We start from the raw sequence: 27,218 nt of genomic DNA on the forward strand, positions 1-27,218 counted from the left end.
TACACTTTCCTCCACAAAGCTATTGGGAGCAACTCAACACCTCTTTAGGAGATTTGAGTTCCAATATGGAGCAACTAAGGATGGAGCACCAAGAGCACTCCATTATCCTCCATGAAATCAGAGAGGACCAAAGAGCCATGAGGGAAGAGCAACAAAGGCAAGGAAGAGATATTGAGGAGCTCAAGCACTCCATAAGATCTTCAAGAGGAAGAACTAGCCGCCGTCTCTAAGGTGGACCCGTTCTTTAATTTCCTTGTTCTTATTTTTCTGTTTTTCGGTTTTTATGCTTTATGTTTGACTATGTTTGTGTCTTCATTACATGATCATTAGTGTTTAGTGTCTATGTCTTAAAGCTATGAATAATTCCATAAATCTCTCATCTTTCTTAAATGAAAAATACTTTTATTTGCAAAAGAAAAAGAAGTACATGAATTTTGAATTTTATCTTGAAAATAGTTTAATTATTTTGATGTTGTGGCAATACTTTTTGTTTTCTGAATGTATGCTTAAACAGTGCATATTTGAAATTTGAATTAAGAAAAGTTGGCTCTTGAAAGAATAATGAAAAAAAGAAAAATATTATTAATAATCTGAAAAATCATAAAATTGATTCTTGAAGTAAGAAAAAGCAGTGAAAAACACAAAGCTTGCGATAAAAAAAAAATAAAAAAAGCAAGCAGAAAAAGCCAATAACACTTTAAACTAAAATGCAAGGGTAAAAAGGATCCAAGGCTTTGAGCATTAATGGATAGTAAGGCCCAAAGGAATAAAATCCTGGCCTAAGCGGCTAAATCAAGCTGTCCCTAACCATGTGCTTGTGTCATGAAGGTCCAAGTGAAAAGCTTGGTACTGAGTGGTTAAAATCGTGATCCAAAGCAAAAGAGTGTGCTTAAGAACTCTGGGCACCTCTAACTGGGGACTCTAGCAAACAATCTGAAAAGGTTCACCCAGTTATGTGTCCGTGGCATTTATGTATCGGTGGTAATACTGGAAAACAAAATGCTAAGGGTCACGGCCAAGACTCATAAAGTAGCTGTGTTCAAGAATCAAAAAGAACTTAACTAGGAAAATCAATAACATTATCTAAATTTCTAAGTTCCTAAAGAGGTGATGAGCGGGTATTTTATACGCTTTTTGGGGTTAATTTCATATAGTTTTTAGTGTGTTTTAGTTAGTTTTTAGTTTATTTTCAGTAGTTTTTAGGCAAAATTTATATTTCTGGACTTTACTATGAGTTTGTGTGTTTTTCTGTGATTTCAGGTATTTTCTGGCTGAAATTGAGGGAGCTGAGCAAAAATCTGATTCAGGCTGAAAAAGGACTGCTGATGTTGTTGGATTCTGACCTCCCTGCACTCAAAGTAAATTTTCTGGAGCTACAGAACTCTAAATGGCGCGCTTCTAATTGCATTGGAAAATAGACATCCAGGGCTTTCCAGAAATATATAATAGTCCATACTTTGCTCAATAATAGACGACGTAAACTGGCGTTCAACGCCAGTTCCATGCTGCTGTCTGGCGTCCAGCGCCAGAAACAAGTTACAAGTTGGAGTTCAACGCCAGAAAAGGATCCAAAGCTGGCGTTGAACGCCCAAAACAGCCCTATGCACGTGATTAGCTTAAGTCTCAGCCCCAGCACAAACCAAGTGGGCCCCAGAAGTGGATTTCTGCACCATCCATCTCAGTTTACTCATTTTCTATATACCTAGTTTACTAGTCTAGTATTTAAACAACTTTTAGAGACTTGTTTTGTATCTCATGACATTTTAGATCTAAAATTTGTACCTTTTGACGGCATGAGTCACTAAACTCCATTGTTGGGGGTGAGGAGCTCTGCTATGTCTCGATGAATTAATGCAAGTAATTCTGTTTTCCATTCAAACATGCGTGTTCCTATCTAAGATATCCATTCGAACTTCAATATGAATATGATGAACGTGACAATCATCATTATTCCTCCACGAACGCGTTCCTGACAACCACTTACGTTCCACCATAGAATGAATTAATATCTCTTAGATCTCTTAATCGGAATCTTCGTGGTATAAGCTAGATTGATGGCAGCATTCAAGAGAATCCGGAAAGTCTAAACCTTGTCTGTGGTATTCCGGGTAGGATTCAGGGATTGAATGACTGTGACGAGCTTCAAACTCGCGAGTTCTGGGTGTAGTGACAGACGCAAAAGGATAGTAAATCCTATTCCGGTACGACTGAGAACCTGCAGATGATTAGCCGTGCGGTGACAACGCACCTGGACCCTTTTCACTGGAAGGATGGATGATAGCCATTGACAACGGTGATCCCCTAACACACAGCTTGCCATAGGGGGACGTGCATGCGTGAATCAGAAAACAGAGGAAAGCAGAATTTCAGAAGACAAAGCATCTCCAAAACTCCAACATACTCTCCATCAGTGCATACAAGTATAATTTATGTTCTGCCCTTTTTTTCCTTGCAATCAAATTTGATAAGTGAATTATTTTATTTTTTTCCTGACTAAGAGTTACAAGATAACTATAGATTGCTTCAAGCCAACAATCTCCGTGGATCGACCCTTACTCACATAAGGTATTACTTGGACGACCCAGTGCACTTGCTGGTTAGTGGTACGAGTTGTAAAAAGTGTGATTTACAATTCGTGCACCAAGTTTTTGGCGCCGTTACCGGGGATTGTTTGAGTTTGAACAACTGACGGTGAATCTTGTTGCTTAGGTTAGGAAATTTTTGTCTTTTGGGTCAGAGTCTTTTATTTTCTTTTCAAAAATTTTTCAAAAATAATTTTCTGTTAAATCTCGTGCCAAACTTTAAGTTTGGTATTTTCTGGTTGGTTTTCCTTTGTTTTTCAAAAATTTTATTTTGGTTTTCTAAAAATTTTAAGTTTGGTGTTCTTTCTTCATGTTCTTGTGTTCTTGCGAGTCTTCAAAGTGTTCTTGAGTTTTTCTTGCGTCTTGATCTTAAATTTTTTAAGTTTGGTGTTCCTTGGTGATTTCCCTCCAGAATTTTTGAAAACAAGGAGCATTAGATCTAAAAATTTTTAATCTTGGGCTATCTTATTGTTTCTCTCTTTCCTCTTTAAATTCAAAAATATCTTTTCTCTCTATTTTTAAAAACAAATTTTCAAAAATTATTTTTAAAATTCAGATTTTTTTTTCAAAATTTAAAATCTTTTTCAATTCATATCTTTTTCAAAACTTCCTGACCACTTTCTCTCTCCTCATTTTTTTGAAAATCTTCACCTATTTTTATTTATTTTATTTTAATTTATTTTATCTTCGAAATAATTAAATAAATAAATAAATAAACAAAAATAAATTTTTTATTTTACATCATCTCCCTTTCTCCATCATGGATCTAAGTGGAAATGAACAGTCCAGGAGGACTCTGGGGTCATATGCTAACCCCTCTACTGCTTCATATGGGAGTAGTATATGCATACCCTCCATTGGAGTTAGTAGCTTTGAGTTGAATCCTCAGCTCATTATCATGGTGCAGTAAAGCTGCCAGTATTCCGGTCTTCCACAGGAAGAACCTACAGCGTTTCTGGCACAGTTTTTACAAATTGCTGACACAGTACATGATAAGGAAGTAGATCAGGATGTCTACAGATTATTACTGTTTCCATTTACTATAAAAGACCAAGCCAAGAGGTGGTTAAATAACCAACCTAAGGCTAGCATAAGGACATGGAAACAGCTGACAGAAAAATTCCTGAATCAATACTTTCCTCCAAAACGGATGACACAGCTAAGGCTGGACATCCAAGGCTTTAAACAAGGAGATAATGAATCCCTTTATGATGCCTGGGAGAGATACAGAGAGATGCTACGAAAATGCCCCTCTGAAATGTTTTCAGAGTGGGTTCAGTTAGACATCTTCTATTATGGGCTTACAGAAAGAGCTCGGATCTCTTTAGATTTCTCAGCTGGTGGATCTATCCATATGAGAAAGACAATTGAAGAAGCTCAAGAGCTCATTGATACAGTTGCTAGAAATCAGCATCTGTACCTAAGCAGTGACTCTTCCATGAAAGAAGAGGCTAAAACAGTAACTACTGAACTCAGTCCTGCAGAGCAAGCTGCTGAATTCAATCAGCAATTGAATTTTCTAACAAAGCAGTTAGCTGAATTCAAGGATAAACTACAAGAGACAAGGATGGCTAATATAAACATGGAAGTACAATTAAAGCAAACAAAGCAGTAGCTGTCAAAACAAATAACAGACAAATGCCAAGTAGTTCAATTAAGAAGTGGGAAGACATTAAATACCCCACCTCAAGGCAGTAAGAAGCCAAGAAATGAGCAAACCACCCAAAATCTACCTGAGGACAGTTAGAGCCCAGGGAAAAATAATTCTGGCGCTAAAACGCCAGAAATTGGGTGGAAGGCTGGCGCTGAACACCCAGACCATGCTCAGGACTGGCGTTCAACGCCAGAAACAAGCAAGGATCTGGCGTTGAACGCCCAAAAGAAGCAAAGTTCTGGCGTTCAGACGCCAGGAACAGATGAGGAGCTGGCGTCTAACGTCACTCCAGCTTCTAACTCTGGCACTCAATTACCAGTAAGGGATCATACACACACAAGTGCTGATGACAACCCATCTAAAACGGCCTCTTCAACCACTTTTGTAGGAAATAAACCTATAGCAACTAAGGTTGAGGAATATAAAGCCAAGATACCTTATCCTCAAAAACTCTGCCAAGAGGAGCAGGATAAGCAATTTGCTCACTTTGCAGATTATCTCAGGACTCTTGAAATAAAGATTCCATTTGCAGAGGCACTTGAGCAAATACCTTCTTATGCCAAGTTCATGAAAGAGATCTTGAGTCATAAGAAGGATTGGAGAGAAACTGAAAGAGTTCTCCTCATTGAAGAATGCAGTGCAGTCATTCTGAAAAGCTTTCCTGAAAAGCTTAAAGACCCTGGGAGTTTTCTGATATCATGCACATTAGAAGGTAATTGCACCAAGATAGCTTTATGTGATCTTGGGGCAAGCATCAACCTAATACCTGCATCCACTATCAAAAAGCTTGGTTTAACTGAAGAAGTTAAACCAACCCAGATATGTCTCCAACTTGCTGATGGCTCCACTAAATACCCATCAGGCGTGATTGAAGACATGATTGTCAGAGTTGGGCCATTCGCCTTTCCCACTGACTTTGTAGTGCTGGAAATGGAGAAGCACAAGAGTGCCACTCTCATTCTAGGAAGACCCTTTCTAGCAACTGGACGAACTCTCATTGATGTCCAACAGGGGAAAATAACCCTGAGAGTCAATGATGATGAGTTTAAGTTGAATGCTGTCAAAGCCATGCAGCATCCAGATAGATCAAAGGACTGCATGAATGTTGATCTTATTGACTCTTTGGTAGAAGAGATCAACATGGCTGCGAGTCTCGAATCAGAGTTGGAAGACATCTTTAAAGATGTTCAGCCTGATTTGGAGGATTCAGAGGAAATGAAAGAGCCTCTGAAATTTCCTCTGGAAGAGGAAAAACCTCCAAAACCCGAGCTCAAACCGTTACCACCATCCCTGAAATATGCATTTCTGGGAGAAGGTGACACTTTTCCAGTGATCATAAGCTCTGCTTTAAATCCACAAGAAGAGGAAGCACTTATTCAAGTGCTAAGGACACACAAGACAGGTCTTGGGTGGTCCATTGGTGACCTTAAGGGCATAAGCCCAGCTAGATGCATGCACAAAATCTTATTGGAGGATAATGCTAAACCAGTAGTTCAACCACAGAGGCGGCTAAATCCAGCCATGAAGGAAGTTGTGCAGAAAGAGGTCACCAAATTACTGGAGGCTGGGATCATTTATCCTATTTCTGATAGCCCCTGGGTGAGCCCTGTTCAAGTTGTCCCCAAAAAGGGGGGCATGACAGTGGTTCATAATGAAAAGAATGAACTGGTTCCTACAAGAACAGTTACAGGGTGGCGCATGTGTATTGACTACAGAAGGCTCAATACAGCCACCAGAAAGGATCATTTTCCTTTACCGTTCATAGAGCAGATGCTAGAAAGACTGGCAAGTCATGATTATTACTGCTTTTTGGATGGCTACTCAGGCTATAACCAGATTGCAGTAGATCCCCAGGATCAAGAGAAAACAACATTAACATGTCCATCTGGAGTGTTTGCTTATAGAAGGATGCCATTTAGGCTGTGTAATGCGCCTACAACCTTCCAGAGATGCATGCTCTCTATTTTCTCTGATATGGTGGAAAAATTTCTGGAAGTCTTCATGGATGACTTCTCAGTATATGGAGACTCATTCAGCTCCTATCTTGATCACCTGAAACTAGTTCTGAAAAGATGCCAAGAGACCAACCTTGTTTTAAACTGGGAAAAATGTCACTTTATGGTGGCTGAAGGGATTGTCCTTGGGCATAAAATTTCAAACAAGGGAATAGAGGTGGATCAAGCAAAAATAGAGGTGATTGAAAAATTACCACCACCTGCCAATGTTAAGCCAATCAGAAGCTTTCTGGGGCATGCAGGATTCTATAGGAGGTTTATAAAGGATTTTTCAAAAATCGCAAAACCTCTGAGAAATCTGCTAGCTGCTGACACGCCATTTGTGTTTGACACAGAGTGTCTGCAGGCGTTTGAAATGCTGAAAGCCAAGCTGGTCACAGCACCAGTTATTTCTGCACCACACTGGACATTACCATTTGAGCTAATATGTGATGCCAGTGATCACGCCATTGGTGCAGTACTGGGACAGAGGCATGACAAGCTTCTGCATGTCATTTATTATGCTAGCCGCGTTTTAAATGATGCCCAGAAAAATTACACAACCACAGAAAAAGAATTGCTTGCAGTGGTTTATGCCATTGACAAGTTTAGATCATACTTACTAGGATCAAAGGTGATTGTGTATACTGACCATGCTGCTCTTAAATATCTACTCACAAAGCAGGATTCAAAACCCAGGCTCATAAGATGGGTGTTGCTTCTGCAAGAGTTTGATATAGAAATAAGAGACAGAAAAGGGACAGAAAACCAATTGGCTGATCATCTGTCCCGGATAGAGCCAGTAGAAGGGACGTCCCTCCCTCCTCTTGAGATCTCTGAGACCTTTCAGGATGAGCATTTATTTTCCATTCAGGAAGCACCATGGTTTGCAGACATTGCGAACTATAAAGTTGCAAGGTTCATACCCAAAGAGTACAACAGGAAACAAAAGAAAAAACTAATTACTGATGCAAAGTACTACTTGTGGGATGAACCCTATCTCTTTAAGAGATGTGCACACGAAATAATTCGAAGATGTGTGCCTAGAGAAGAAGCACAGAGGATCCTATTGCATTGCCATGGATCACAATATGGAGGCCATTTCGGAGGTGAGCGGACAGCCACCAAGGTCCTCCAATGTGGTTTCTATTGGCCCACACTCTATAGAGATTCCCGAGAGTTTGTACGTAAATATGACAGTTGCCAAAGAGCTGGTAATCTGTCCCATGGTTACGCCATGCCTCAACAAGGAATCTTGGAGATTGAGTTGTTCGACGTATGGGGAGTTGACTTCATGGGACCTTTCCCACTATCATACTCAAACACTTACATTCTGGTGGCAGTTGACTACGTATCAAAATGGGTAGAGGCCGTTGCCACACCCACCAATGATACTAAAACAGTGCTGAAGTTCCTCTAGAAATATATCTTCAGCAGGTTTGGGGTCCCTAGAGTACTAATCAGTGATGGGGGCACTCACTTCTGCAACAAACAACTTTACTCTGCCATGGTCCGGTATGAGATTTGCCACAAGGTGGCGACTCCATATCATCCACAGACTAATGGGCAAGCTGAAGTCTCTAACAGAGAGCTAAAAATAATCCTAGAACGGACTGTAAGTACCCGTAGAAAGGATTGGGCAAGAAGCTTGGATGATGCTCTGTGGGCATACAGAACAGCATTCAAGACTCCTATAGGGACCTCTCCATACCAACTTGTGTATGGTAAGGCATGTCACCTGCCCGTGGAACTGGAACATAAAGCCTACTGGGCAACCAGATTCCTAAACTTTGATGCCAAATTAGCTGGAGAAAAAAGATTGCTCCAGCTAAATGAGCTAGAGGAATTCAGATTCACTGCTTTCGAAAATGCCAAGCTTTATAAAGAAAAATAAAAAAAGTGGCATGATAGAAATCTGTCATCTAGAATCTTTGAACCAGGACAAAAGGTCCTGTTGTTTAACTCTAGGCTCAGGCTATTCCCTGGGAAACTGAAGTCCCGGGGGAGGGAACCATATGCGATTACAAGTGTATCACCATATGGTTATGTGGAGCTTCAAGATATTGATTCTGATAAGAAGTTCATTGCTAATGGACAGAAAATCAAGCACTATCTTGAAGGCAATGTTGAGCAAGAGTGCTCAAGACTGAAGCTAGATTAAAAGCTCAGCAAGGTCCAGCTAAAGACAATAAAGAAGCGCTTGCTGGGAGGCAACCAAGCCATGGGGCATCACTTTCTCTAAGCATTTTGCCCTATTCTTGATTTTATTTGTTTATATAAAGTTCACTGATACTAAGGTAAAGAGTCAATTGTATAAGTTCACAGGGCTACAGAAGGATTCTGCACACAAAATAGAGAAAAAGAGCTCACTGGCAAGAAAACGCCAGTAAAAGTCTGTTTTGGGCATTCAACGCCGAAAAGAAGCATCCACTGGGCGTTGAACGCCAGTAAGGATAGCCATCTGGGCGTTAAACGCCAGAAAGAAGCATCTTCTGGGCGTTGAACGCCAGAAAGAAGCTCCTTCTGGGCGTTTAACACTAGATTTACAGCATCCTGGGCGTTCAGAAAAACGCCCAGTGACAAAGGAGTTCCTGGCGTTCAACGCCAGAAAGAAGCAACAGCTGGGCGTTGAACGCCCAGGAGAGGCAGCATTTGGGCGTTGAACGCCCAAAACATGCAGCGTTTGGGCGTTCAAACACCAGGATGGTGGGGAGGAGGTGAATTCGTTTTTACTTCATATTTTTCATTCTAAATTTAATTTTCATGTTTCAATTCATGATTTCTTGTATAAACATGTTAAGAACCCTGATTTCTAAAATCCCTAATTTCTAAAAACCCTATTTTAAAAATATCAAATGTATCTTAATCCATAAGCACAAATCCTTTTTTCAATCCAATTCAACTCTTTTTCAAAATTTTCAAAACAAATCTATCTCTTTTCATTCAAAAATCTTTTCAACTAATCAATATCTTTTTCAAATCTCCATACTATCTTTTTCAAAAATCCAAATCTATCTTTTTCAAATATCTTTCATATCTCTTCAATTTTAAATTATATATTTTCTTATCATACTTAAAATTTTCTTAAAAATCATATCTTCTATCTTATCTTCCTCCCTATTTTCGAAAACCCACCCCCCTATCCCTTTAAATATGGGTTCGGCCTCCCTCCCCTCCCATCCACCATTGCACCTAGCTCTCCTTCTCTCCCTCTCCTTTCTTTTCTTTTTGCTTGAGGACAAGCAAACCTCTAAGTTTGGTGTGCTTATCCGTGATCACTAGGACCATGGCCCCTAAAGGAAAACAACCCACTCCAAGAGGCAAGAAAGAAAGTGTTCCAAAACCACTTTGGAAACAAGGGAAGTTCTTAACTAAAGAACATTCAGACCATTATTACAAAATAATGGGTCTAAGATCAGTGATCCTGGAAGTTAGATTTGATCTGAAAGAAGACGAATATCCGGAGATCCAGGAGCAAATTCGAATCAGGAACTGGGAGATCCTAGCTAATCCTGAAACGAAAGTGGGAAGGAATATGGTCCAGGAGTTCTATGCTGATATGTGGCATACAGACAGGCAAAGACTATCTGGATCTGCTATCTATGACTATCGGACCTTGGTCAGAGGAAAGATTGTTCATACCCACCCTGACAAGATCAGGGAGATCTTAAAGCTGCCTCAGTTGAAAGATGATCCAGACTCCTTCAATAGGAGAATGATGAGAACAGACAAGGGCCTGGATAAGATTCTAGAGGATATATGTATCCCTGGAGCCAGGTGGACCACCAGCACGAAGGGTGTCCCAATTCAACTCAAAAGAGAATATCTCAAACCAGTCGCCAGAGGATGGCTGGACTTCATTGGGCAATCTCTGCTGCCCACTAGCAACCATTCTGAAGTCACTATTAGAAGAGCAGTGATGATCCATTGCATCATGATGGGAAAAGAAGTGGAAGTTCATCAACTGATTTCAACTGAATTCTACAAAATTGCAAACAAAAATTCCAAAGATGCCAGGTTGGCTTATCTAAGCTTGATTTCTATGCTCTGCAAGGACGCTGGAGTAAGGATGGGAATAACTGAGTATATCTCAGTTGAGCGGCCAATCACCAAAGCATCAATGGAAAAACAACAAGCACAGGATGACCCCATCAAGAAGAGAACACAGGAAATTCTCCCAGAAATTCCTCAATCTGAATACTGGGAGTATCTTGAAACATCTATTAAGAAGATGCAAGAAGCTATGGAACAAATACAGAAAGAACAGAAGGAACAAAGTAGCATTCTTTGCTATTTGCTTAAAGAATAGGAGGAGCAAGGGCATGATTTAAGGGAATTGAAGCGCCAGAAATTATCTCTTGAAGGACCAAGCACCCCGCAGATTAGAGGAACATCCACTTCCGAGAACAAAGGTTGTTAAATTCCAATCTTAGCCTTAACTCTGTGATAACTATTTTTATTAGTTTTACCTTAGGAGTCATATAGTAGTAATTAGTATCTATATTTTTTATTTTATCCCCCAATTAAGCTATAATTTAATTTTATCATCATCATTAAACATGAATAAAATAGAAGAATTTCTTTAGAATAAGAGGCAATATTTTTTCGAGTTTTTAATAAGGTAAATTCTAATTATTTATATGTGGTGGCAATGCTTTCTGTCTTCTGAATGAATGCTTGAACAGTGCATATGTCTTTTGAATTTGATGTTTAAGACTGTTAAATATGTTAGCTCTTAAAAGAATGATGAACATGAGACATGTTATTGATAATCTGAAAAATCATAAAAATGATTCTTGAAGCAAGAAAAAGCAGCAAAGAACAAAGCTTGCAGAAAAAAAAAAGAGCAAGCAGAAAAAGCCAATAACCCTTAAAACCAAAAGGCAAGGGTAAATAAAAAGGATCCCAAGGCTTTGAGCATCAGTGGATAGGAGGGCCTAAAGGAATAAAATCCTGGCCTAAGCGGCTAAACCAAGCTGTCCCTAACCATGTGCTTATGGCATGAAGGTGTCAAGTGAAAACTTGAGACTGAGCGGTTAAAGTCAAGGTCCAAAGCAAAAAGAAGAGTGTACTTAAGAACACTGGACACCTCTAATTGGGAACTTTAGCAAAGCTGAGTCACAATCTGAAAAGGTTCACCCAATTATGTGTCTGTGGCATTTATGTATCCGGTGGTAATACTGGAAAACAAAGTGCTTAGGGCCACGGCCAAGACTCATAAAGTAGCTGTGTTCAAGAATCAACATACTGAACTAGGAGAATCAACATCACTATCTGAATTCTGAGTTCCTATAGATGCCAATCACTCTGAGCTTCAATGGATAAAGCGAGGTGCCAAAACTGTTCAGAAGCAAAAAGCTACTAGTCCCGCTCACCTAATTAGAATCTGAGCTTCACTCCAAAAACTCTGAGATATTGTTGCTTCTTAAAATTATTTGTATTCTATTTTATTTATCTAGTTGCTTGAGGACAAGCAACAGTTTATGTTTGGTGTTGTGATGAGCGGATATTTTATACGCCTTTTGGGGTTAATTTCATATAGTTTTTAGTGTGTTTTAGTTAGTTTTTAGTTTATTTTCAGTAGTTTTTAGGCAAAATTCATATTTCTGGACTTTACTATGAGTTTGTGTGTTTTTCTGTGATTTCAGGTATTTTCTGGCTGAAATTGAGGGAGCTGAGCAAAAATCTGATTCAGGCTGAAAAAGGACTGCTGATGCTGTTGGATTCTGACCTCCCTGCACTCAAAATAGATTTTCTGGAGTTACAGAACTCCAAATGGCACGCTTTTAATTGCATTGGAAAGTAGACATCCAGGGCTTTCCAAAAATATATAATAGTCAATACTCTGCTCAAGGATAGACGACGTAAACTGGCGTTCAACGCCAGTTCCATGCTGCTGTCTGGCGTCCAGCGCCAGAAACAAGTTACAAGTTGGAGTTCAACGCCAGAAAAGGATCCAAAGCTGGTGTTGAACGCCCAAAACAGCCCTATGTACGTGATTATCTTAAGTCTCAGCCCCAGCACACACCAAGTGGGCCCCAGAAGTGGATTTCTGCACCATCCATCTCAGTTTACTCATTTTCTGTAAACCTAGTTTACTAGTCTAGTATTTAAACAACTTTTAGAGACTTGTTTTGTATCTCATGACATTTTAGATCTAAACTTTGTACCTTTTGATGGCATGAGTCTCTAAACTCCATTGTTGGGGGTGAGGAGCTCTGCTGTGTCTCGATGAATTAATGCAAGTAATTCTGTTTTCCATTCAAACATGCATGTTCCTATCTAAGATATCCATTCGAACTTCAATATGAATGTGATGAACGTGACAATCATCATTATTCCTTCACGAACGCGTGCCTAACAACCACTTACATTCCACCATAGAATGAATGAATATCTCTTAGATCTCTTAATCAGAATCTTCGTGGTATAAGCTAGATTGATGGCAGCATTCAAGAGAATCCGGAAAGTCTATACCTTGTCTGTGGTATTCCGAGTAGGATTCAGGGATTGAATGACTGTGACTAGCTTCAAACTCGCGAGTGCTGGGCGTAGTGACAGACGCAAAAGGATAGTAAATCCTATTCCGGTACGACTGAGAACCTGCAGATGATTAGCCGTGCGGTGACAGCGCACCTGGACCCTTTTCACTAGAAGGATGGATGGTAGCCATTGACAACGGTGATCCCCAACACACAGCTTGCCATAGGAGGACGTGCATGTGTGAATCAGAAAACAATGGAAAGCATAATTTCAGAAGACAAAGCATCTCCAAAACTTTAACATACTCTCCATCAGTGCATACAAGTATAATTTGTGTTCTGCCCTTTTTTTCCTTGCAATCAAATTTGATAAGTGAGTTATTTTATTGTTTTCCTGACTAAGAGTTACAAGATAACCATAGATTGCTTCAAGCCAACAATCTCCGTGGGATCGACCCTTACTCACGTAAGGTATTACTTGGACGACCCAGTGCACTTGCTGGTTAGTGGTACGAGTTGTAAAAAGTGTGATTTACAATTCGTGCACCAAGAGGCCAACAATTCTGAACTCCAATGGAGAGTGAGATGCCAAAACTATTCAGAAGCAAAAAGCTACTAGTCCCGCTCATCTAATTGAGACTAAGCTTCATTGATAATTTTGAAATTTGTTGTATATTCTTTTCTTTTTATCCTATTTTATTTTTGGTTGCTTGGGGACAAGAAACAATTTAAGTTTGGTGTTGTGATTAACGAATAATTTATACGCTTTTTGCCATTATTTTTAGGTAGTTTTTAGTATGTTTTAGTTACTTTTTATTATATTTTTTTTAGTTTTTATGCAAAAATCACATTTCTGGACTTTACTATGAGTTTGTGTGTTTTTCTGTAATTTCAGGTCTTTTCTGGCTGGAATTCAGGGACCTGAGCAAAAATCTGATTCAGAAGCTGAGAAAGGACTGCAGATGCTGTTGGATTCTGACCTCCCTGCACTCAAACGCATTTTTCTGGAGCTAAAGAAGTCCAATTGGCGCGTTCTCAATTGGGCTGGAAAGCTAACGTCCTGGGTTTTCCAGCAATATATAATAGTCCATACTTTGTCCGAGATTTGATGGCCCAAACTGGCGTTAAACGCCAGCCAGAAACCCTTTTCTGTTGTAAAACGCCAGAATTGGCACACTTGGCGTTAAACGCCCATTTTGGCACCTAGGGTGGTGTTTAACTCCAATTTGAGGCACATGCATGTGGAAGCTTGAAAGATCAGCCCAAACACTCACCAAGTAGGCCCCAGAAGTAGATTTCTGCACTATCTGCACTTAGTTACTCATTTTCTATAAACCTAAGTTACTAGTTTAGTATAAAAACTACTTTTAAAGATTCATTTTGTAACTTATGACATTTTACATTTCATATTGCATCTTCTACGGCATGAGTCTCTAAACCCCATAGGTGGGGGTGAGGAGCTCTGCTGTGTCTCAATGGATTAATGCAATTACTATCGTTTTCTTTTCGATCACGCTTGATTCTGTTCTAAGATACTCACTCGTACTTCAATATAAAGAATATGATGATCCGTGACACTCATCATCATTCTCAAATTTATGAACACGTGCTTGACAACCACTTCCGTTCTATTTGAGCTCAACGTAGTCATTGGGTGATAGCTTGAGTGCGTATCTCTTGGGTCTCTGATCCACGGATTTGACTTGCCTCTCCTGACAACAGAGCATTCGAATCCGTGAGATTAGAACCTTCGTGGTAGAGGCTAGAACCAATTAGCAGCATTTCTGAGATCCGGAAAGTTTAAACCTTGTCTGTGGTATTCCGAGTAGGATCTGGGATGGGATGACTGTGATGAACTTCAAACTCACAAATGTTAGGCGCAATAACAGTGTGCACAAGGATAGAGAGATCCTATTCCAACTCAAGTGAGAACCGACAGATGATTAGCTGTGTGGTAGCTGTGCCTGGTATTTTTCATCCGAGACGAGAGATCCGACAGCTGATTAGCCGTACAGAAACCGTACCTGGACCATTTTCATTGAGAGAACGGATGGTAGCCATTGACAATGGTGATACACCAACATACAGCTTCCCATGGAAGGAAGCCATGTGTGTTTGGAAGAAGACAGTAGGAAAGCAGAGATTCAGACGACAGAGCATCTCTGGAACCTCAACCTGTTCCTCATTACTGAATCACAAGTATCATTCATTTCATGTTATTTACTTTTCATAGGCAAAATCATTTTTATCACTAATCTCCTGACTAAGATTTACAAGATTACCATAGCTTGCTTTAAGCCGGCAATCTCCGTGGGATGGACCCTTACTCACGTAAGGTATTACTTGGACGACCCAGTGCACTTGCTGGTTAGTTGCACCGGAGTTGTGAAAAGGGTGATCACAATTCCGTGCACCATTTACCTTGGGGCATTTTCTCCCTTTATTATTGCTTTCTCTTTTTTTCTCTTTCTTTTTTTTTTCTTTTTTATTTTTTATATGCATAAAGGAATTAGTGCATATGATTAAAGTGTTAATGCATGAACAAGTGCCCAAACTATTTCCACATTTTCACATAAGAATATAAAATACCCAATTCCCTAACCAAGTATTCCCCAACCCAATTTTCCCACACTTAATTCATGTACATCTCACTAGTCTAAGCCGACCAAGGATTCAAATTAGGGACACTTATTATTTTCCACTTAGAGTTAGTGATGTGCTAAAATAAGGAATAAATGGGGCAAAATAAGCTCGACATTGGGCTGCCAAGGTTAATGAAAGAGTAAGGCCATATGGGTATGTGAGCTATTGTGAAACAAGGCCTCAATCACATAAGTGTATGCATACATCAAACAATGGAAATATAAAATCAAGCAAGACAAATATCACAATTTTAGAGAGAACAACACACACCAACATAAAACATTGGTTGATAAGATGCAACCAATCAAATAGGTTCAAAATCTCACTGGTGTTGTGTGTTCGAGCTTTAAAACCACGTTCCAAATTAAATTTCTTCAGGCAAGTTAAACAAAATTTTAATTCAAACTAGTAAAATGCCCTAAAATAGTTTCTTTGACAGGAAATTATCACTTCAACCAAGTAGTATCTAATTGCAAGTAACTAACTACACATTGCAAGTTGTCCTATCTAACAAAAGAAAATTAAAATATTGGTGTTGAGAGAGAAGAGGGTTGTTACCTTGGGGAATCAGTTATTGACCTTCCCACATTTAAAGCTTGGCACGGTCCTCTGTGCCATCAGTGACGAGCAAAGTGGGGTTGGAATCACCACTTCCACTGTCCGGCTCGTCATTGCTTTCCATGTTGTGGTTTGAAGTGGATTCCGGAGTGTCGGGCTCTTCCAGAGGTGGGTGAGTACAACCAACGAGCTCCTTCAAGTAGTCGTAGCGGCCCTTGTTGCGACGCTGAAGTTGCTCTATCCGCCGGCCTTGTCGATCTACTTTCTCAAGGATCTCAAGTAGAAACTGGTGGCTGGATGGTGGTGGTGCATGTGGTGTTGGTGAGGGTGCAGCGGAGGATGAAGGAGCTTCGAGAGAAGGGGATTCATTCCGGCTCACGAGTGGTGCTGGGGCCTAATGTATTTTCCATTCGGGATATATTCGTCGTCCCTAGGAATCATGGTCTTTACATCCCCAGTCCGATATGAAATTTCCACTGCAGATACCAAGTCCGTAACCAATGTAGAAAAGGGTAAGTTGCCCACTATTTGCACCCGGCCCATAGCTTATTAGATGAGTCGTGGCAAGTTGTTAGGGAAGGGATGGAAGAAGAAGGAAGTAAGAAGGGAGAAAGAAGAAAGAAGAAAAGATAAGGAAATAGGATTAGAAAAAGAAAAAAGGAATGAAAGAAGAAGGGGTTCTGGGCGGCACGCTGATTTAATTGATTCAACGTCGTGACGCGTGCGCGTCATCCACGCGTACGCGTGGAATACCCAAAAATGAGAGTGACGCGTGAGCATCGATCACGCGTACACGTGACTAGTTTACGTGCTAGACGCACAATGCTGGCAGCATTCCATCACAACTCTCTGGTTTTTATACCAGACATGGCTGCACAAAGATATGACGCGTGCACGTCGTCCACGCACAAGTGTGGCTAACTAGAAAATACAGTGACGCGTAAGCGTCAGTCACACGTATGCGTGACAACTTGTCATGCCAGATGCATGACTTTAGCATGGCACTGGCACAACTCTCTAGGTTTTGTACCAGAGAACGCTACATTGACATACGACGCGTGTGTGTCGCTCACACACAGGTGTGGAAGGTGAAATTGCTAGGTGATGCGTACGCGCCAGCGAGGCGTACACATGGGGTAAGTTGTGCTCCTGGCACTCTACCCGCATTGTTCCAGCGCAACTCTCTATTTTTTGTACCAGATTGCGCCAGCATCACTATGACGTGTGCGCATCGGGGACGCTTACGCATGAGCTATTTTTTTATATATTAAAATAACTCAGAATAAAGGTAAACATGCATATTTAAAAAATTACACAGACACCCAACGAAACAAATATAAGCAAATAAAATAGAACTATCAAAAAGGAAGATCATACCATGGTGGATTGCCTCCCACCTAGCACTTTTTTTTAACGTCCTTAAGTTGGACGGTCCATAGGCTCAGTCCTTTTCCTTGGCTGGGTCCTTCAAGAGGAAGATCTCCAGCTCATTGTTGTTCTTCACTTTTGCACCAAGATAAAGCTTTAAATGGTGGCCATTGACTTTGAAGAAGGTATGGCTTGAGGGGTGACTTAGGTGGACAATTCCGTTCGGTTCAACCTTTTCCACCATGTAGGGTCCATCCCATCTTGACCTCAGTTTGCCCGGCATTAATCTCAACCTTGAGTTGTAAAGAAGGACTTGATCCCTAGCTCTAAACTCTCTTCTCTTGATGTTCTGATCATGTACCGCATTCACGTTTTCTTTGTAGAGCCTTTAGTGTTCATACGCTTCTAGCCGAATGCATTGTAATTCCTCCAGTTTCAATTTTCTTTCAATTCCAGCTCCTCCCAATCTTGAGTTGCATTCCTCCCAGTAAACCTTGTGTTCCACCTCTATTGGAAGGTGACAAGCCTTTCCGTAGACTAAGTGGAACAGACTCATGCCAATTGGAGTCTTGTAAGCTGTCCGATAAGCCCATAGCGCATCTCCAAGCCTCGAGCTCCAGTCCCTTCTATGAAGTTTAACAATCTTCTCGAGTATGTACTTGATCTCTATATTAGACACCTCGGCTGGGCTATTTGTTTGGGGATGGTAAGCCATCGCCACCTTGTGAATGATGCCATGTCTTTTCAGCAAACCTGTCATTCTTCTGTTACAAAAATGAGAGCCTTGATCACTCACGATTGCTCGTGGTGATCCAAAGCGGGAAATAATATTATTCATAATAAAAGACACAACCACGTTAGCATCATCAGTACGGATAGGAATTGCTTGCACCCATTTAGAAGCATAATCAACAGCTATCAGAATATATAAGAAACCATTCGAGTTTGGAAAGGGACCCATGAAGTCAATACCCCAAACATAAAAAATTTCACAAAACAGCATGAGTTGTTGGGGCATATCATCCCTCTTGGATATGTTTCCAAACCTTTGACATTGGTAGCAAGAGTTACAAAAAAGATTAGCATCCATAAAAAGTGTGGGCTACCAAAATCCGCAGTCTAAAATTTTTCTTGCAGTTCTTTAAGGACCAAAGTGGCCACCAATCTCAGAAGAGTGGCATGCCTCTAAAATAGATTGGATTTTGGATTGTGGAACACACCTTCTAATTATTTGGTCAGCACCACATCTCCACAAATATGGGTCATCCCATATATAGTACTTGGACTTGCTCTTGAGCTTGTCCTTTTGATGTTTAGAAAAATTAAGAGGGAAGGCGCAACTAACCAAATAATTAGCTATGGGTGCATACCAAGGAAGCACCTCAGATATTGCTTGCAACCTATCAAGCGGAAATGCATCATTGATAGGAGTGGAGTCACTTTTAATATGTTCTAGGCGACTCAAGTGGTCTGCCACTAAATTTTGGGAACCACTCCTATCCTTGATCTCTAAATCAAACTCTTACAGTAGCAATATCCAACAGATTAACCTTGGTTTTGACTCTTTCTTAGCTAGCATGTATTTCAAGGCCGCATGGTCTGAATAAACTACCACTTTGGTTCCAAGTGAATAAGCCCGAAATTTATCCAAGGAAAAAACAATTGCTAAAAGTTCCTTTTCATTGGTAGTATAGTTAGAGTAGGCATCATCTAAAGTTTTAGAAGCATAAGCTACGATATAGGTGATGGGTGAAAATTTGATTTTCACACAAACTCATAGGCAAGTGTACCGGGTCGCATCAAGTAGTAATAACTCACAAGAGTGAGGTCGATCCCACAGGAATTGATGGATCAAGCAACTTTAGTGATGTGATTAGTTTAGTTAAGCTAATAGTGGTGAATTGAGTGAGAATTGAGTAACAGAAAGTAAATTGCAGAGAACTGTAAATTACAGAATGTAAATCAGCAGAAGCTTAAAGAGTAAGAAAAGTAAATTGCATTAAATGTAAAGGGAATTGGGTGCTGGGAAATTAAAAAAAGCAGTAAATCAAAACTCAGAACAATTGCAGAAGATATAAATTGCATGAAATGTAAATCAAGCTCACAGCAAACTCAAATGTAAATTGTAGAAAGTAAATGTGCAAAAGAGAATTGGAGAAATTTGAATATCTTTGAAATAAAACTGAATTCAATATTGAAATGTAACAATTGCAGAAAGATAAAAGTGTATTCAACTATGCTAAGCTCTCTGGAGTCTCTAATCCTCCAAGAGAGATCTGGAGTCTCTAATCCTCCAGCCTGAGCCTCCTATTCTAAAGTTTGGTATTGTGATGACTCCGCATCAGGTTATGTTTTTCTATGCTTTTTCATATCAAAAATTAGTTTATAATGCCCAATTATTGAGTATTTATTTTGCTTAAGTTGTATATTGCTTTGATCTTTTGATTTGATGAATTTTGTAGAAAATGCTAGAAAAAATAAGCAAAAAGCACAAAACAAGCTCAAAAGAAGAAAATAGCTTAAAGGGTGAAGTAGAGAAGATAAGAAACAGGGGAGAGCGCCTTTGGGGCTATGCTTTGCACATAAGCATTCTTCAGCATTAAGAGAACGCCCTTGGCGCTACATTTTTACCAAAGGAGCCTGTGATGGAAGTTGGAAAATTCAGCCGGTGATGCGTACGCGTGGGTGACACGTACGCGTGAGAGTAATATTTTTGAAGGCTACGCGCACATGGGTGACGCGTACGCGTGAGAGTGCTATTTTTGAAAGGCCACGTGTACGCATGGATGATGTGTACGCGTGGAAGTGCGCCTTTGACGCTAATGCTACGCTTTTGACACCAACGCTGAAGATGACGAGCACGCGTGGGTGAGGCATATGCGTGACCAGTTCCAAAAAGCTTGATGACGCGCACGCGTGGGTGACGCGTACGCGTGAGTGCACGAGCACTATGCTTTCCAGAAAAATGCTACGCAAGCCTAGAAGCCTCATCTTGGTTCAAATGCATTCCAAGTCCACCCTAACCTCAAGCAAGCAAGCCCACAATTGTCAACCAATCAAGGCCACAAGAATCATCTAGAATAGTTAATTTTCATTTGATTGTAATTTGCTTTCAATTTCATTTCAATTTGTATTTAGGAAAGCCTATATAAAGGCCTTAGTTTCATAGAATTAGGGAGGCCAGGAATTCTGGAAACACATTTTAGAGGGATCTTCGGAACTTCTCTCCACAGTTTCTCTTCTATTCCATTTTCTTTCTCACTTTGTAAATATTTTAGTTATGCATCACTAACTCTTTCCATTGGGAAGGAGAGCTATATTGTTATTTGATGGAGTGATTGTTTTTATTCTTCTTTTTCTCTTCATCTCTCTTTGATTTACTAGAAGGAATTTCGTTCTTCACGCTTAGTATTCAATTTTCTTGGAAAAGAGATTGAATGTATTTGGGTTTTATGTGAACCTTGGAAGAGGAAAAATAAAACCATGCTTGAAAATCCTTCTCACACTTGAGTAGATTTGGGTATGGATAGGATATTGGGACATTTAATCTATCTATTATTTGGGTCTAGGAAAGTGTGTTGTATAAATAGAGAACAAGCTTCATCTTCTCTCATGAGCAACTAGACCAGGGAATTGACTATTGATTAAGATTGGGGAGATTGAGTTACCAAGGAATTGGGACTCAATCACCCATGATTGCCAAGAGGTCAATGAGTTGCATGATTGAAGATGAGATGAAATCAATTAATCTGGAGAATGCAATATCTCTTGATTTCGATGCTTATTTTATCCTCCTTTCTTTTATTTACTTTATCGTTATTTACATTTTCTGCACTTTACTTTTCTAGCACTTTACTTTCTTCTACTTTACATTTATGCCATTTACTTTCTTGTACTTTATTGCTTTCCTTTACTTTCATGTAATTTACAATTCCTATTGTTCATCACTTTAATATGCTTGTCTAACTAGAATAATCAATTAACTATTGTTTGCTTAATTCGTTAATCCTCGCGGGATTTTTGTAGTGATATATTAATTCTCATCATCAGAGCTCATGGAAACAAAATATATTAAGCAAAATAAATAATAACTATTACTAATACTAAAAAGGCACACAAATAAAATATGCACCTATTCAAATATAAAAATATTTACACCATCTAGTCCTTATGCAAGGTAATCCTTGTTTCTTGTGCCTCTTGGAATTCCAACTCCTTCATCACAAATGAAGGTATCAGATTTAAACTCAAGCCAAGATCATACAGGGCTTTGTCAAAAGTGATCTTTCCAGTAGTCCATAGGATCTGAAAGCTCCCTGAATTTGGCGTCTTCCTAGGCAGCTCATTCTAAATTAGGATACTGTACTTCTTAGTAAGTACTTCTATTTCATCTCCCCTTAGGTCCTTCTTTTCAAAAAGAATGTCTTTTAGACAGGCCGTATAGGGGTCTTTTTTTCCAATACCTTTGCAACAGAGATATTGACTTGCAGCTCCTTAAGGACTGCTGGGAAATGAGCTAACTGCTCATCTGTCAATTCTTTCTGTACGCCAAGGAAAGATAGCTCTTGAGGCTCTTTTACCTGTGGAAGGGGGTACTTTGTGGTAATCACAGGCTCCTCTTGCACACCCAGAGAAGATTCAACTCGAGGTTCCTTCTCCTCTGTAGGGGTGTGCTCAATGGCATTCTCAGGATCCTCCTGGTTCTTGATTGCCTTCAGCCCCTCAGTAGCAGACTCCTGAGGTTCGGCCTCTTTGGTGATGACTACTGTCTCACCTTCTTTTAAGGTCTCCTTCCCAGAGAGCATTAGGCTTTCTGTGAGGGCCCTATAGGGATGCACCTCCTCAAATAACTCAGTGGGAGAAGTGTTAACCTGCTCAGGTGTCCACTGGTCGTAGGTGTGAATGTCTCCTGGAGGGTGGTTGAAAGAACTGAAGATTGATGGTTTAGAAGTTATAATAAATACTCGTTGTAAGTACAGTCACTAAACTAAGCAATCAACCTTTCTTACAAACGTTTTGGGTGTCACAAGTAACAAACCCCTTTAAAAATTGTTAACCGAGTATTCAAACCTCGGGTCGTCTTCTCAAGGAACTGCAAGGAAGTATGTTCTTATTATTAGCTATGAAGTTTATAATCGGGGTTTAGAAGGTGAGAAGCAAGTAATTTAAATGACCAGTAAAGTAGATGGCAAATAAAATAAATAAATACTGTAAAGCAAACTTTTGGCAAGGTAAAAGAAATTGGAAGTCCAACTAAGTTATCTCTCTCAACAATAATGAAAGTTGAATCTAAATTCCACTTAGTTAACCTTTACTAAAGCAAAGGAAAGTCAAGGGAGTAATTAGTTTGACCTTCGAATCTTATTTATTTCCTAAGAAAAATTTGGGATTATTGAAGTTCAGTTCAATTAGCAAGATAGCGATTATTAGTTATGTTGAGTTTGATAATGTTGAGTTACTGATTTCTTAACCAAGACCAAAAAGGGAAAAAGTAAAATTGCTGGAATAAAAATGTCCTTAGATGGAAAGCAGTGGTAACACAGATTAAAGAGAAAGCAATCAATAACTGAAATACCTCAAATAATCATTAATTCAAATCATAACATGGAAAGGGTTCATAAGTCAAGTTGGCAACATTTATAGATACGAATAAAAGCATTAAATTTAAAGTAGCATAGAAACATGAATTAAAGTAATTATTAAACCTGGATCGAGAGTCACTCTTACAAACTAAGAGAAGTCCTAAATCCTAAGAGAGAGAGGAGAGAACCTCTCTCAAACTAAATCTAAATCATGAAAAGTAGTAAAAATGCGAGCTCCCTTTGAATGGATGCATTCCCCCACTTTATAGCCTCTAGTCTGTGTGTTCTGCACCTGGATCTGGGCCAAAAGGGCTTTAGAAATCGCTGGAGGCATATTCTGTAAATTCTGATACGTGGCCTCTGTCACGCGTCCGCGTGGGTCATGCGGTCGCGTCATCTGGAGCTTTTCCTTGCCACGCGGTCGCGTTAGGTACGCGTCTGCGTCGTATGCGTTCTACTTAAGTCGCGTGGCCGTGTCAGTCATGCGGCCGCGTCGCTGCTTCTTCGCGCCTGGCACGCGATCGCATCGTCCATGCGATCGCGTGGATGCCAGTTTCTTCAAAACTCCGTTTCGCACTTTCCTTCCATTTTTGTATGTTTTCTTTTCCATCCTTTAAGTCATTCTACCTTAGAAAATCTGAAACTACTCAACACACTAATCACAGCATCGAATGGAAGTAAAGGTAATTAAAATAATTAATTTTAAATCTTAGGAAACATGTTTTTCACATACATCACATAATGAGGAAGGGAAAGTAAAACCATGCAATTAATATGAATAAGTGGGTGAAGGATTGAATAAATAACTCAAACTAAGCACAAAATAACTCATGAAATATGGGTTTATCAGTGGTCACTACTCATAGCACTAGGAGCACTATAAACCTCAGCAGGGGGTGTGGCTACAGTCTCCATGTCTAGAACTTCTGTTCTGACTGGGGTCTCATCGCAAGAGTATAAGTGCTCGTTATTGGCAGCCAGCTCAATAAGCTCATCTGCCTCTTTATGTGTCTCTATAAGGTCCAGAGAACCGCTTGCAAAGTGATCTATTGTATCTCTGGCCATCTCAGAGACAGCTTCATAGAAGATGATTGTCTTGCCCCATTGATTGATAGGAAATTTGTTTTGTTTGTTATAGAATTTCTCAATGAAATCTTGTTGCAACTATAGTTCTAAACCAATAAACAATCCTCAATCAAAATTTGGTTGTCACAAGTACAAACCCCAATAAGAATTAACAGAAGTATTTAAACCTCGGGGTCGTCTCACAAGGAATTGCAATAAAGTGAATGATTATTGGCTATGGAAGAATACGGGAGTTTGATTTGGTAAAAGTGCAAGAGAATAAATGACAAGAAAGTAAAGGAAACAATTAAAGAAAGCAAATGATAAAGAGAGACATTCATGGCAAGGATTGAGAATATAAGCTTTCTATCTTAGTCACTAGGCATAACAATGATTAACAAGAAACAATTAGTAAATTAATCACAGATATATGTTGATGAGTTATTAAACCCTCACTAGGTTTTGTGTTTACCCTCTAGTCACTCAGTGTTTATTGGGTTTATTCACTCTACTTTTCTTTTTATTCCTACTTTCTATAACTTTGTTCTTCATCTAACCAATCAACAATTATAGAGTACAGTCATACCAAAAGTCATGACGTCTTTAATTAAGGTTGTAATGAGGCCAAGGTAAAGGTAAGGATATATGTATAAGGCTAAGTGAGCTAATAAGTGAATCCTTAATTAGACTAAGATCTCACCTAACATACATATTTAGTAGGACAAGCTTCTTTACCAATTTTTCCATATTATCCCACTTGTTGTTACATGCTCATGTTTCAATTTTATTTTTATCCCATGTGCATTGCTTTTATTTTGCATTGGGGAATTCTTTTGTATCCCCTTTTATTAAATGCTGAAAAATAACTTTTTTTTAATGCACATGGTAATTGAATCACTTTGATTTCTCATGAGCATGCTTCCCAAATTTTTATTTTATTTCTTTTAACTCTTCTACCTTTTGTTTCTATCATCCATGTTCCCAATAGGTTTCCCACATTTTAATCTATTCATAATTTTCTATCTTAGGCTAACTAAGGCTTCAACTTGGGATTTTATTTTGCTTTTCTGCTTAAGGCTAGTAGTATGGCTAAATAGAATAAAAGGGATTTTAACGGCTCAAGGGGGCTAACAAAGGTGATGTGAAAGGTAGGTTATTTTGGGGTAAGTGAGCTAAAATCAAATGATGGCCTCAATCATTCTTTTGGTATGTATCTATATTCTATATTCTATATTCTATAATTGGACATATAGATTAATGCAAAGTAAAGAACATCAGAATAAAAAGTAGTGAAACACACAGGAATGAAATTATGGTTTGAATGCAACCATACAATTAAGCTCAAGACTCACAGGCTGTGTGTTCTCTAACTCAAGCATCATATATCATTCATATATGTTATGCAGGTTTAGTTAAAAATTCCCATTATTCTCATAAAAAATTATTTAGGGTAGCCTTTAAAGTTTTAATGTTCCTCCTTGATGAAATGTTGTCAACTTAACTATATGATGTAATGCTATATATACAAGGTTTATGGATTTAAATCTGTTATGTTCAATTTCCTAGCTTACTTCCTTTTTATATTTTTCAATTTAACTATGCTATCTTTTGCTAAAAAGGGTAAACTATACTAATTAATCCACTAATAAGTCAGAATTGTAAACTAAACTAAATAACTAAAAATGCAAAATGCATAAATAGAGTAAAAATACATAAGTAGCAATGTATAAGTACTCAGAAAATAACAGTAAAAAAAAAATACAGAAAAAATATCCAAAATAAAAGAAAAAGAGATGTAGTGGTTCACCAAAATAAAACGCCAGAGATGGCGACCTCCCCATACTTAAAATGAAGCATCGTTCCTGATGCTCAGTCAAGCCGGGTGTGAAGCGGTGTCATCACTGGTAGGGATGGTAGCTGGAGGCTCTGTGGTGGTGGTGGGCTGAGGGTCTGGCTGCTGTAGAGGCGGTGCTGACTGGATCAAGATTTCTGGATCGGCAGCCTCGATGTGATGCGTAACCACCTGATGTGGTGCAGCCTGCTCTGTGCCTGCCTGAGAATGGGTCTCCTCCTGGGGCTCATCCTCCTCCTCCTCTGATGGCTCCGATGGTGTGTCGGGCTCGGAGGGGATGTCACCACCCTGTCGGATCATCAGCTTCAGATGTGAATAGCGTCGTTGGCTGCGACGCTCCAATCTCTCATACCGGCGCCGGTTACGGCGCTCCATCTGATCAAGCTATCGGAATAAGCGGTGCACGAGACGATATACGGGCTCAGAGGCAGGTGGAGGTGCAGTGGTGGCAGCAGGGGTAGCAGGGGCAGCCATGGATGAAGAGGGTTCAGCAGACGGTGGGACTGTCTCATCAGTAGCAAGTAAGGGTGGTGGTCTGGAGCCCAAGGCTAGGAAGTTCCTGCTGTGAGGAATGATCTTCCTGCAGTCCGCCGCTGGTGGTCTCTCATCGGCATCCTCCCATGGCACGTCAGCTCGACGGCCGAGCTGTGTAACCAGATATGGCAAATGGAGGGTGCCTCGGACGTGGACCCTGGCCATATAAGGCCGGATAAAGCGTGGCAGATAAAGGTCCTTACCCTCCAACACACACCATAGGAGGGTGATCATAGCAGCCGGGATCTCCATCTCATGAGTACTCGGCATCACATAATTGCTCAAGATCTGGTGCCATAACCGAGCCTCATCATTTAAGTACGCCCTCTTGATCCCTCTAGGCATGGTGGTGTCCTGACCCATCTCCCAAGGAACAGTCGGGTCGAGAGCTATCCGTGCCTTCACAGCATCCCAATCAAACTGCATCAGGTGCATGTCCTCCTCAGCCTTTGTATAACCATCAGGCTGATCGGACATGGCTGGGAGCCGGAAAATGTCCTCTATGGCCTCCTCAGTGACCAGAATCTTCTTTCCTCTTAGGTTCACTGCATCTAGGGTGGTGATGTAGTAGTTGCAGTAGAATTCCCAGACCCAAGATGCATTGACCTCTGTCAGTGCTCTCTCCAGAAAGAACTAGCCTCTTTGCTTGATTTGCTCAGTGGTTTACTGCTGGAGTGCTTCTGGAATCCTCAGAGTTTTCTCCTGGTATAGATTCCTGGAGTTTGCAAATGCCAGATACTTCAGCTCATAGTACCGGTTTGCAAATTTTATTGGATCATTTGCAGGGAGCAGCTGGTCAGCTTTTTCCTGCTGTGTAAAGTTCTTCTCCTGCCATGAGGAATCATGCATTAGGTCAATGATAGACTGGGAAGAATCTCCTCTCTTGCGCTTGCCAGTAGCCTTG

Source organism: Arachis hypogaea, chromosome 11 (genome assembly GCF_003086295.3).
Source record: "Arachis hypogaea cultivar Tifrunner chromosome 11, arahy.Tifrunner.gnm2.J5K5, whole genome shotgun sequence".
Classification (NCBI taxonomy): Eukaryota; Viridiplantae; Streptophyta; class Magnoliopsida; order Fabales; family Fabaceae; genus Arachis; species Arachis hypogaea.